The sequence below is a fragment of the Tasmannia lanceolata genome, unplaced genomic scaffold (assembly GCF_043159265.1).
Source record: "Tasmannia lanceolata isolate RefF3 unplaced genomic scaffold, GAP_Taslan_0.1 ptg000007l, whole genome shotgun sequence".
Lineage (NCBI taxonomy): Eukaryota > Viridiplantae > Streptophyta > Magnoliopsida > Canellales > Winteraceae > Tasmannia > Tasmannia lanceolata.
This window is the reverse complement of record NW_027518684.1, coordinates 10704159-10716989: the sequence shown is the minus strand read 5'-3', so window position 1 is coordinate 10716989 and position 12831 is coordinate 10704159. Positions and strand designations below refer to the sequence as shown.

General features: G+C 37.8%; 1 protein-coding gene across 11 annotated transcripts in view; it reads right to left on the bottom strand.

Annotated features, from left to right (window-relative positions):
- Nucleotides 1–12831, bottom strand: part of LOC143881850 (histone deacetylase HDT1-like) — a 59100-nt gene that overhangs the window by 16153 nt on the left and 30116 nt on the right. The window lies entirely within an intron of this gene.

The window sequence follows — 12831 nt, the reverse complement described above, 5'->3', positions numbered from 1 at the left end:
TTTATAAAAGCTTGGACTCAGACAAAAACTCAGCCAAAGTAAAACCAAGCCGACTCGGCCAAGTCAATGAACGATATGCCAAGTTTTCATTAAATTCGGCAATTCTAGCAACATGAACTACATATAAAAGAAGAAAAAATCCTAATCTAGATGAAGATATCCACTCATTCAAAAATATATTAATCACGATGTAAATGGAATCTCTTTTTCGGACATTTTAGAAAAGAAAATTGAATCTGACATTCTCATTCTAATTTTAATGGCCAGATTCTGGTTCATTTTCTACAACTCCAGTGGAAGAGAAGCATTTCTACGACTGAAATAGATGGAATCCAATCTACATTTTCACAATTCATTGAGAAGGATATCATAGATGAAACATTTTGAGCAGAAAACCCACATCAGAAAACAATGAAACGCACATGTTCTGGATAGACACTTGACCGAAATACACAGCTTAACACTTAGAAAGAGACTTGGTATAAGTTACATATATCCCACAGATAGTAGGATAGGGAAAATCCCATATAAGTAGGGATAGAAGTTACGTCAATACTCCCCCTCAAGTTAGGAGCATGAAGTAAACGATAAAATTGCCCAACTTGCCAAGTAAACGATGAAATTGATCCCGCCCAAGAGCCTTAGTGAAGATGTCTGCTAGTGTGGGACCTCGAGGGAAACGAGACGCACGAGGGCGGCAGCCTCGGCCTTCACACATGGAGAGCTCTGTGTGGCTCTCAATGTTGCCGCTATCACAATCTGAACAATGGTGCGATTTGGGGTCAAGTGACCCGAAAACAAGTCTTACTTGAATGATGTCCCCACATGGATAAGATATCCGATGGGGATTGAAGAAAAGATTCGCCATCTAATATGGACGGCCTAGGACCTCATATAAACTTTGTACTGAATAAGCCATGTCGACGCCCCTAAGTGATGGGTTCGGGCCTGCTTACAAATGTTAGGCACCCATTCGCCCCATAAAGGTGTGGTGGGTTTTAATGTCGCCATAGAGTGAGAGTGAGAATGAGAAGCTGAGAATGAAGAAACTGGAGGAGCTAAGCAAGAACATAGACTCGCTACAATAAGACATGCTAATGTCGCCAAGGAATTAGGCTTGTATGCTTTCTTTAATGTCGCTGCATACACTTAGACCCCCTATGGTTTCTGACACATTCAACTTAACCCCTAATGTTTAAAAAGTTACAAGTAGACCCCCTCTGGTTTCAATTTGTATAAGGTAGACCCCCTCTTTTGAAACACTATCAATGCTAATGAAGACCCCATACACCCCTCCAAACCCCATACCCGAATCCAAACACTACTAAAAACAAAGTGGGCCCACATTGTTTGGATGATCCAAAGCGTTCATTTGATGGGCCCTGACATAGATAGGGTGTGCCCAAAAAATCAGCTCCATCGGATCATCCTAACCCTTCAATCTGCGGACGAACCGTCAACTGAGGGGGTCTACCTTACGCAAATTGAAACCACAGGGGGTTTACTTGTAACTTCTTAAACATTAGGGGTTAAGTTGAATGTGTTCGAAACCACAGGGGGTCTAAGTGTATTTTTCCTTTAAGAAAATTTCTGTGTTTTGGGTGTTTTGGCTTTGGTTTGAAATGGTTGTTCTTTCTGTATTTTATTGGTCTTTGCTCAAGGATTATGCTGATTTAGGTGAGAAAAATCATGTCCTTTGTTCATGTACGAAAAGAGATAAGGTTACAAGAATCCTTAAACATGGAAACCAACTGTCAAAATAGTAAAGTAATCAAAGATGGAAAAGTCACAAAACTCCACCTGAGTCAGAATTTATAAGAATCCTTAAAATGTCCGAACTTGTTACCTTCCAGAGAGTTGCTTTCTCTTCTCTGATACCACTTGATGTGGTTTAACGCAGTGTCATTCAATTTCAAGAAGAGAATACCTGTGCATCTTGCGCACTCTTGGGTTGGCCACACCGGTTCGTGACAAGCCAGATGGCTCCTGCGCATGCACTGACTACAAATCCACGTCTGTCCGTCCCGACTTCATCTTCAGTGTCGTTACATACACAATCAAAGCCATCTTCATATTTCCTATTGCAATTTGTACCCATCCCAATCCCCTCTATTTGCACTATGCAATGGTTATCTTCATCCATGTTCGCTCCTGTCACAACAAAATGTTCCATGCATATGTAGGTATTTCTTAGAGAATCTTGAGCTTTCGATTTCACTTCATCCTCTGAGTGAAATGCTGGAACCTTGAGTAGTTCTGGGGGTAATGGTCCTCGTTTGAACACCTCCGCCTCCGCCCCTGCCCCTCCTGGAGTCACTTAAAATAGTAACGTGCGATTATTGTTGACCGGTTCCCATTTTTTAATGAAATGTCGATATTCAAGAATCACATTGGTATCATTTTGACATGTTTTCTCTAAAACTCCGTACAACAATAACAAATCTTCATAAATGGCTTCACGAGATTTTATCTTGTATTGCATTCGTGATTGACTAAGTATGTAGTCTCCCACAACTCTACTATTGCTCTTGTTTAGTATAGTACTGAGAATCCAGCGTGCATTCATAAATTTTTGACTTACCAAAGCAAGGACAGTATCTTGGGACACCCATTGATTGTGATAATTTTTCAATGCAGTTGCAGTTATCTTTGCGCCATCAGTCAATAATGATGGTACATTGTCGTGAGGCCTTGTAGTTAATACGATTGCAATCAGCGCTGGCTCCTCCAACTCATTAATAGGTCCAAGAATGTCCAAAACACCCATCATATAGTTTATCAGATCATGAAAAGTATACACTTTCTTTCCTAATATTCTAACGTAATCATCGAGAATCTGTCTCATTTTGTCCTGTAAATATACATCAGTCAATCTTCTAAGCATTTCTCGACATTTGCAGCTTGAATTTTATTGATTGAAATGTCATATATATTGGTCCCAATATTGCTAAGGACTTTATATCCCCATTTGCCGAACCATGATTGTCTTTCCGCTATAGTGTTGAGCACCCGAAGCGCCATACCCCTCCTCATCGAAAGATCATAAACTGTGATTTCTCTGGTGGAAAAAAAAACACCATTATATTCAATCTTTTTCCTAGAAAAGAAATCTCATGCGATGCACGTGGGATAATGATTGTATTTACACATGGTTAATGGAAAAGTTCAAGATAATGATTTTTTCTTAAAAAAACCAACTGCAATCATTAAAAAAAAAAAAAAAAAAACCGTTTCTAACCACAAAGTCTCCCAATATAACCCATAAACCTAAAGGCAAAAGCATGGGTTTGAGATTGATATTATTTGTAGTGCTGCTTGGCCACACAAACAGACCATTGCTCAACCTATAGCACACCATATAGATCAATGGTATCAGGTCCCTTATAGTGCACAAAATGCCAGCAGACTATTTATTGGTATTCTAAACGCATCATAGAGCCATATAAACTATATACAATAGAATAAATTTGATTAGAACTGTAGCAAGAAAAAAATGTTAACTGCACAGGAGATATAAATTTTTTATCATATATTTCAGTTGCATAATTGTAAAGATAATGTAATTTTAAATTCGCTTACATTGTCTTTAATAAAGTGCATATCCTTTCCCACATATTCAGGATTTCTTTTCCACGTAGTTGTGGCGATAGACCGTTGACATAAAGTAGATGGCCGAAGCCATTGCTGTGAATCAATCCATGTAGTAAACATGTGTTGGAACTTAGCAAATGATTGGGACCGACATTATTTCAATCAGATGGTGCCGGGAATATCATCTTATACTGTCTTTTGGATACAAGATGGTTGTTCCAACTTACAAGTGGAAAATGAAATCCCTATAGGAAAAATCAATCTTCAAGCCACGCAATTGACAATTCAATCAATCAAAGGGAGAACCGAGATAAGATGGAGTCTCCATCAAAAGAAATGCTATGGAAAAAAATAGAACCTGAAAATCTCGCAAAAAAATATAATAATTGCAAACAAAAATACTAAAAAATGATAAGATCGGAAAACAAATTGAAATAGAAAAATATGAATGCAAGGCAAGTAGATGGTGAGTATAGCTATTCAAGAGAGAAATTTCGGCAGATGAGATTTAGTAGATACGGGCCAAAATTGAGTTAGCAGTTTAGATTTAGGTGATAGATAGTTTTACAAGCTAAATTCAAGTGTTAAAGTGACTAGCTTTAAGAACTAAAATGCAAACCAACTAAATAACCGACACGCACACATACAGATATTGTGAAACAACCAGTTACTCCAAAAGCTTAAGCTGTTGGAGAAAGGCGTTTTTAATCTTTTATACTTTAACACTCCCCCTCACGTGTGACCCCTCTTTCTTGGGTTGGCCTACATGTGGCACATGTGGCCCCTCTTTTGGGTTTGGCCATTGCATGTGAAATTTTGCTATCCGGGAGGTTTGAACCCAAGCATTTGCTCTGATACCATGTGAAACAACCAGTTACTCCAAAAGCTTAAGCTGTTGGAGAAAGGCGTTTTTAATCTTTTATACTTTAACAGATATATAGAGAGAGTCAAGATTTTCTGCTTATAAAGACTATAGTTATTAAATTTAGGAAATAAAAAAACTAAATCCAAACAATCAAATTTGAAAGATAAATTAACAATCAGGATGTTCAAAAAGAGTGAGAGAATATTCATAATTTGCAAGGGAGAATATGTTCCTAATTTGCAAGGGAGGAAATGTTCCTAATTTGTAAGTTGTCCAAACAAGGAGAGCGAGAATCTCAGCTAATATGAAAGACAAATGTTCTACTTGGTTTGCTACAATAAGATTTTATTTTAGTTACTCTAGATAAAAGTTTATTTATATTGGAATGTTGCCATAGATAGGAGTTGGTTGGTAGCAGCAACTTGAAGCGTGTATATGCTTTAGTATTTTGTTGAAGTTTCCTATTTTGTTGGAGAAATGAGGTTCGACTTCTCTTTGTAAAAAAGAGAGAAACAGTTAATGAAGCAAGCTGAATTCCATTAAGGAGATGGATGATCTTGAATCGGTCAAACCCTGCTCTCTTTTCAATTACATTTTGCATCGTTTTGTCTATATTTTAAAGTTAATTTCAATCAACTAGAAATTATCTTAACAGCAGGTATGAGAGCCATGTTATGATATCTGTGATTGAGTCGAGATTTTTGGAGATACTAATATTGTTGTGATAGCTGTGATGGAGACGAGATTTGTGTAAATCGCATAAATTAGTTGCGCATAATCATAGAAGCAAATATGTGAGGTATAGAAAGTCCTATAATTTTGGGATCGGTTTGTATCTTGTATTTATTTAAATATCTAGTGGAAAATGGAAGTAAGTGTTCCCACGTTTTGTACTCTTATGTTTTCCTTTCTCTGGAAATAGTAACAATATTTTTTCTCCTAAAATTCCTAAGAGTTTTACATGGAGTGTACGATTTCCACCTTAGGGCCTTCTCATATTCTTCTTCCTGCTTGTGTTTTTCAAATCTGATCTCTTTTTTTGTGTCTTCACATTTCATCCAAAATTGTGGCTCCAACAGACAACATCACTTCGGTGCAGCCTGGATTTGGAGAAAACGTGAGTGGGACTACTACCCTTTCTAACGTTGGAACGAATTCAACCGGATCAACCCTTGACTATTCTTCACCCTACTTTCTGCATCCTTCAGATAATCCATGGGTAAGCCTTGTCCCTCAACCTCTTACGGGAGATAATTTCCCTTCTTGGAAACGTGCAGTCACAGTTGCTCTTGCAGCAAAAAACAAGCTTTGTTTTGTTGACGGAACACTCCTTAGGCCAGAGTCTCCCTCAACTCTCATCATGGCTTGGGAATGCTGTAACAACATGATCATTTCATGGTTACTCAACAACGTTTCGGCTGATATTGGCAATAGTGTTAGTTGTGCTGACACTGCGAGGGAAGTCTGGATTGATCTTGAAGAGAGATTTTCCCAGGGCAATGGCCCGAGAATCTATGAACTAAAACGTTCTATTGCAACTTATCGACAAGAAGAATTATCCGTTTCATCCTACTTTACGGCCTTGAAGACATTGTGTGATGAATTGGGTTCTTATGTCAAATTGTCTACATGAACATGTGGGGCTACTAAAGACTTGCAAAATCATTTGCAATCTGAACGAATCTATCAATTTCTAATGGGACTGAATGATACTTTCGGTACCATTCGAACCCAAATACTTGCTATGGAACATCTTCCTAATATTAGAAAGGTATATTCTTTAGTACAACAAGATGAGAAACAAAAGTGTCTCCAAAATTTGTCACAACAATCGAATGAGGCTGCTGCCCTCATAGCAAATCGCCCACGGAATCAGTCCCAACAACATGGAAATTGGAAGGGAAAAAATATAAATAATTCTATATGCGAACATTTGGATTTATGGGTCATTTGGATACGTGAGGATTTTAGAATCTTGGATGTCATCAAAATATTGGATGGGAAAGAATAGAAGGGGACTATCTGTTTCGCTTCTCTTTAGAATCTTAAGTAATAAAATCCAGGTTTTAGAAATCTCTCACCCATACTGAGATTTCTAAAACTTGGAAACATGGGATATCTCCTACTCTCTTGCTGACGGAAACGGATTATGGTCTCCTTGATTTTCAAGAAATCCAAGATTCTAAAATCTTTGTATCCAAAAGTCCCTAAGATTTAGAAAATGAAATTTTTTTGGAAAGAAATTTACCGAAAAAATGGCAGTGCCCACAAAAGGGATCTATGAGATGTGTCGTGTGCTCCTCGATGATATAGAGTGGAAAAATATTTCGACTTTTCTCCGTTATTAACCACGTACGGTAAATATGATGCGTCTCATTGTCTGGGCTGTTTTCATGGAATAAAATTGACATATTCTCCAACCATTCTCCAACAAATAACATTATATTTTCTCCAAAAGCGCCTGAGTAATTTGGAGCGCATTTTCCTTTGATGGGGAACTTTTCGAAGGTAAAATAATCTGGTGTAGCGTTTCTTTGTAGGCAGTAGTGATGGAAATCGATTGTGCGATGTAGTAGTGATGGAAATCGATTGTGCGATGTAGATTTTCTTTTCCTTCTTCGTCCATGGCTGAGGGTGAAAAAATAGAGGACAACAACAGAGAAGAGAGAAGAATGAGTGGGAGGAAATAAAATGAAAGTTCCCTCCTCGCAAAAATGAAAGGCAAAGTGTTACATGCCTAGAATAAATATTAGATTAGTTAATCAGTATTTGATAGGATCGTTTTAGGAAGATATGATAAGACTAAGTAGTTAGAAGGACTATTTGTGATAAAGATTTTGGAAAGTTTTCATTGGCTTATATTTTGAGTTGGTCCTAATTTTTTGGAGTGATAGGTTTGACCGTTTGAATCCTAGAAGAGAGAAGAATGAGTGGGAAACATTTTGATGAAACCATACTTTTAATAAAGTGACGATCATCAAAATACATACAGTGGTGTTGATAACATTTTACCTTTATCATTTAATCAGATCCCTAGTCATTTAGAGAAACCATGGGATAGAAATTTCGTCTGTAAGTCTCAGCATATTGTCTAAGAGAGACTAGTGGTGCAACTCGGGTCGGGTTGAGGCCAACACTAACCCAACCTGAGATGGCATTCTCTCAACCCTAACCCAACCCGCCTCCAAACTGTGTCGGGTTGGGTTCGGGTTCATCTCGGCCCAAATAAAATAAAATAAATACAAGGAAAAATAGCATAATCCTAGAAAATCATGAGAAAATTAGTCTTGGATCAACCAATGTCTAGGTCAAGCTCCATTCATATGCCTCAAAGGTCGGATCCTTTTTCAGAGTTTGTTTTCAGATCCTACTTTCTAGTCTGGGTTCTAATACATTTCGAATTGGACAGTACATCCGAGTGTCCTAGGTCCTTTTGTTGGGCAGTTAGACCATAGACATAAATGAATGAAAATATGTAGGGTGTTTTCATACATTATTGCCCTCCGCTCGGATCTAAGACTATCATAAATAATTTCGGACCTTAGCATATGGATCCAATGGACACGGATCTGATCCAGCTGTTGTGCTCAGATTATGTCCATTAACCTTCGGAATCTGGGTCCATTGACAGCCCAAATTTCAGGCCATTTAGACTATTATAAACTAAAAACTCACAGCCACTGCTAGAAAGACAATGGGCCGCAGTTGTTGTACTTCAATGGGAAGGCAAAATGCTGTCAATAAAAGAGGTGTATGGAATATGAGAGAGAGAGAGAGAGAGAGAGAGAGAGAGAGAAATCCCTGCTAGGGACTTTCGTAATAAGACAAAATATGCTAAAAAGTGAGCCTGTCTTTTATTATATTCATCAACAGCCAGCCGCATAATGCTTCCTGCGAAAGTCCCTAACAAATGCCTTGTTTAAATCCAAAATATCGTTCGCATAACAGGTTAAAAGAAGACGATTTTTTGTTTGTTTTTTCCATCACGAAACCTCTGCACTGACAATGACACCCGCTATCATTATCACGACCAGGCCATGCGTACAAAAAGTACCTTTTTGGATATTTGTTATACCGTCTAAAAAACGAGTATTGCATGGAGTAGAGACCAAAGGAACTATTTGGTGGACGTGCGGCCCCCAAAAAAGAGTGTGGCCCAAATTTTTGGGTGATCCAAACCGTTCATAACGTGTGATTTGTGGATGTTTAAAATGAACGGCAGTATAAAAACTTCCATGGATCAGAGGGTTAGGACCATCCTATGGAGAAGAGTTTCTTGGCATACTCATCTACATCCGGACTCAAGAAATGAACGGTTTATTTAGATCACCCATACAATGTGGGACCGACCTTTTTGCAACATATAAATTCTCCTAACGACCCTATATATGGACTCTCCCTTGATTTTATAAGGCACTTGTTGAGTGCTTGTTTAGGGCTCTGACTAAATTAATTAAACATAGTTTTTAAGTATAATAATCACAATCAGTTCTTAAAATCGAAAGCAAACGGGCCTGATTATCTGAGTCGGTTTAATTAATAAAGAAGTCTTCTTCACGCTTCCCTGATGATTGGCACTTCGTACAGAGAGTTACAGATAATGATGAAATACACCGAAGGTTAGTGTATAGCTGCTCGATTACAGATTATAGAAAAACAAGGGTTAAATCTCAAACGACTAAAATACCCCGGAAAAGGTCAATCACATGTTTTGTCTTTTTTGAGAAAGTCGGGACATTATTTTAATTATCAAAGAGGAAGTGAGGGTAGTTACGTCTTATTCTATGTAATATATTTACATAACAAGGGCTTTTATAATCTACCATACAAGCCTACAAGCTAACAAACTTTACAGTAGCTTAGCTATCATCTTCTTCAAGACAAATTAGCTTATCATGCCAGAAAATCAAAAAATAAGAAAAAATCACTGACCAATAAATTGCTTCTCCAATTTTCTAATTTCAATCAAGAAATTGGTAAGCTTTCAAATCACCCAACTCGCAAAAGTCACTCACCAGGATTTCAAAACAAAACAACTTCATGGATATATAAAAGAAGGCAGCTGTGAAGTTGTAAATCTAAAAAAAATCTAGATACAAGGCAACCTAAAACAGAAGCCAGAAATATCAAAACGGGCATTGGTTTACATAAAATGGCCCTTTTTATCTTCCAAAGCAGATAAATTATTAAAAAAGAGAGTATACCTTCCAAAAATAAAAGGGAATGACTTGCAATGAGCCCTAGAATTCAGCTTAACAACATAGAGAATAATAAAAGGCTACTGATGTTGACACTGCCATTTTTTGATAATTGCACAACTCAGCTTTATTATTATGTAAATAGCTGTCAAAGCCAAAAAGTTATTACAGTTCCCACAACGCTCTCAGAAGGTTATTAAAAAGGAAACGACAAGCTGAGTTTGTGCAATTATCAATAACCTACTTAAATAAGAGAAGATTACAAAAACACTTCGGGAGGGAAAGACTGCCCCAATGATCATAGCCATCTGATCTATGGAACTTTGTCACATTCTTTAAACCTTCTCTGCAGCACTTACTGAACTTTTTTCTTTGCGGAGAATAGAAATAAGCAGGGAAGATGGTGTTTGGCATATCCATCCCGTCCTGCCCATTTCTATAATTTCCACAATCTAACCATCTTTTACTTCTGGAGCTGTAAATTTTGCACTCGATAAAATTTAGCACAATGCTATGCTAAACAACAAGCCAGGAAAAAAAAAAGTACATGTGACGTACAATCTACATCAAGACGGATGAAAAGATTAATAACATGTTTTCCAACAATTCAACATCTACAAATAGATGTTTCAGAATTGAGAATGGTCTTAAAGTTTAAAGGGAACTCTGCCCAAGTGACAAAAAGAAAATCTATAGAATGAACAATTCTCTTACAGAGAAACTAGGAGGAAATGCAGTAAAAGTGTGGCTAAGGATAAATCAGAAATACATCCCCAGGAGAGCTCATCCAATTGGAACCACCATCAAGCTGAATTTCAACAATAGCTTTTGTGGTAATTGGGCCCTCCTGGGGTTGGTTGAAATTTACGAACTCGGACGGACTGATTATTGAAGACGAGAAGGCTTCAATAAGTGAAAAGGTCATCCGTAACGAGAAAGCATTGGTTCTTTCAACCAGGTTGCACATTTTCAAAGATCATTTATCAGGTCCACTATGGATTGAAGGGGACTAAGTGAATATTACTGCCTGGGCGACCCAAGCTAAACCCTGGTAAGCACATTCCTAGATGCGCTAATGAGATGGCCAATAATCTCTACATAGAAGGGCTGAAAGGACTGCACTTATAATGGGGTACTCGATCATACGAGCAAAGTTCATGAACAAGCCCCTAATTCAGCAAAGATAATTTGAGAAAAGAAGAGGGTCGACTGAGGTCCAAAATTACGACGTAAGACAACTCAAACAACATGTCAACACCAATATTGGGCCATATTGAGCCCTGTTCAACAAGAAAATTAGCAAACTTAGTTATGATGATTTATATTGATTCTTATTTATTTTTGGGTAAAGTTTATGAAGGTTTTCGCGGGCGCTGTGTAGTGAAAATGCAAGTAGTATTATATTAAGATGATCCTATGAAGCTGATTTTTTGGTCACACCCTATATGTGTGAGGGCCTATCAAATGAATGCTTTGGATCATCCAAACAAAGTGGGACCCTTATGTTTTGTGAGCGTTAGCAAACTTAGTAGAGAAAACGGTTTCTACACACAAGTGTAGATAAGTTATCTACACACCAGCTTAAAATACAGTGGGGGCCCACATTGTTTGGGTGATCCAAACCATTCATTTGATGGCCCTCACATAGATAGGGTGACCACAAAAAAATCAGCTCCATAGGATCATCCTAACCCTTCGAACCGTGGAGGCAAAAAATGGACAGATTTGTGAAGGTTTATACACGTCAATTTTACCTCAACAAATCGTAGGGTTGGGATGATCCTATGGAGCTGATTTTTTGTGGACACCCTATCTATGTGAGTGCCAATCAAATGAATGGTTTGGATCACCCAAACAATATACCCTCCACTGTATTTTAAGCTAGTGCGTAGATAACTTATCTACACTTGTGTGTAGAAACCGTTTTCTCATATATACAATAGTTGAGAAAAGGTTTATGAGGTATCGTGCAGGGTGAGCAGCCCTCTAAATACCCTATCTACCATAGTTGGTTGACTCATCCACCCCATTAGTTTTGTAGGTTATAGGTAGGATTATGGTTATGGTTAAGGTTAGGGTTATAGTTATGGTTATGGTTATGATTAGTGGAGGTTTTTAAATGGATGGCTGCAAATTATTTGGGTTATGGTTTGTTAGGAACACCTAATCTATGTGAGGTCCTATAGGGTGAATGGGTTGGATGAGTGAAGCTACATGGAGATAGTGTTTTATGGACGGCTGCTCCTCACCCTGCGCGATACCTCATAAACCTTTTGCCATATATATATATATATATATATATATATATATATATATATATATATATATATATATATATATATAATAGTGTTCCTGCGCAGCTGCTCAGGAAAATGGAGTTTCTGAGCAGCTGCTTCAAAAACACATGTGGCTCACATTTTTGGGGTGATCCAAAGCATTCATTTGAAAGGCCCTTCCATGGATAGGGTCTGTACCAAAAATCAGCCCTATAGGATCATCCTAACCTAATCAAAGGTGGAGGGGAAAATGGACAGACACTGTTTCTGACCATTTTTTTCCTCCAAAAAATGGCAGGGTTAGGATGATCCTAAAGGGCTCATTTTGGTACACACCCTATCCATGGAAGGGCCTTCCAAATGAATGCTATACAGTGGGCCCACATTGTTTGGGTGATCCAAACTATTCATTTGATAGGCCCTCACATAGATAGGGTGTGCCCAAAAAATCAGCTCCATTGGATGATCCCGAAACAATGTGGGGCCTATTGTATTTTAAGGCATCAGTGTAGCTAAGTTAGGTACACGTATGTGTAGCTACCCTTTTCTCATATATATATATATATATATATATATATATATATATATATATATATATATATATATATAGAGAGAGAGAGAGAGAGAGAGAGAGAGAGAGGGGAAATGGTTTGTGAGTAGCCGCTCAGATAAGCTTATCTATAGTACTCAAAAGAATATGCATTCATTTCCAACTTCTTCGGCAATATAGTCCACATAGTCATAATGAAGGTAGAACAATCCTCACAAAGACACAACAGTCCCAAAGAAGACACCACAAAATCAAGCTTACAGAGAACATAATACCAGACAGATAAGTCCACCATTCCAAATTTCTTTCATGCCCTACTTAGTTGATTCACAATAGAAAGATACAGGACAA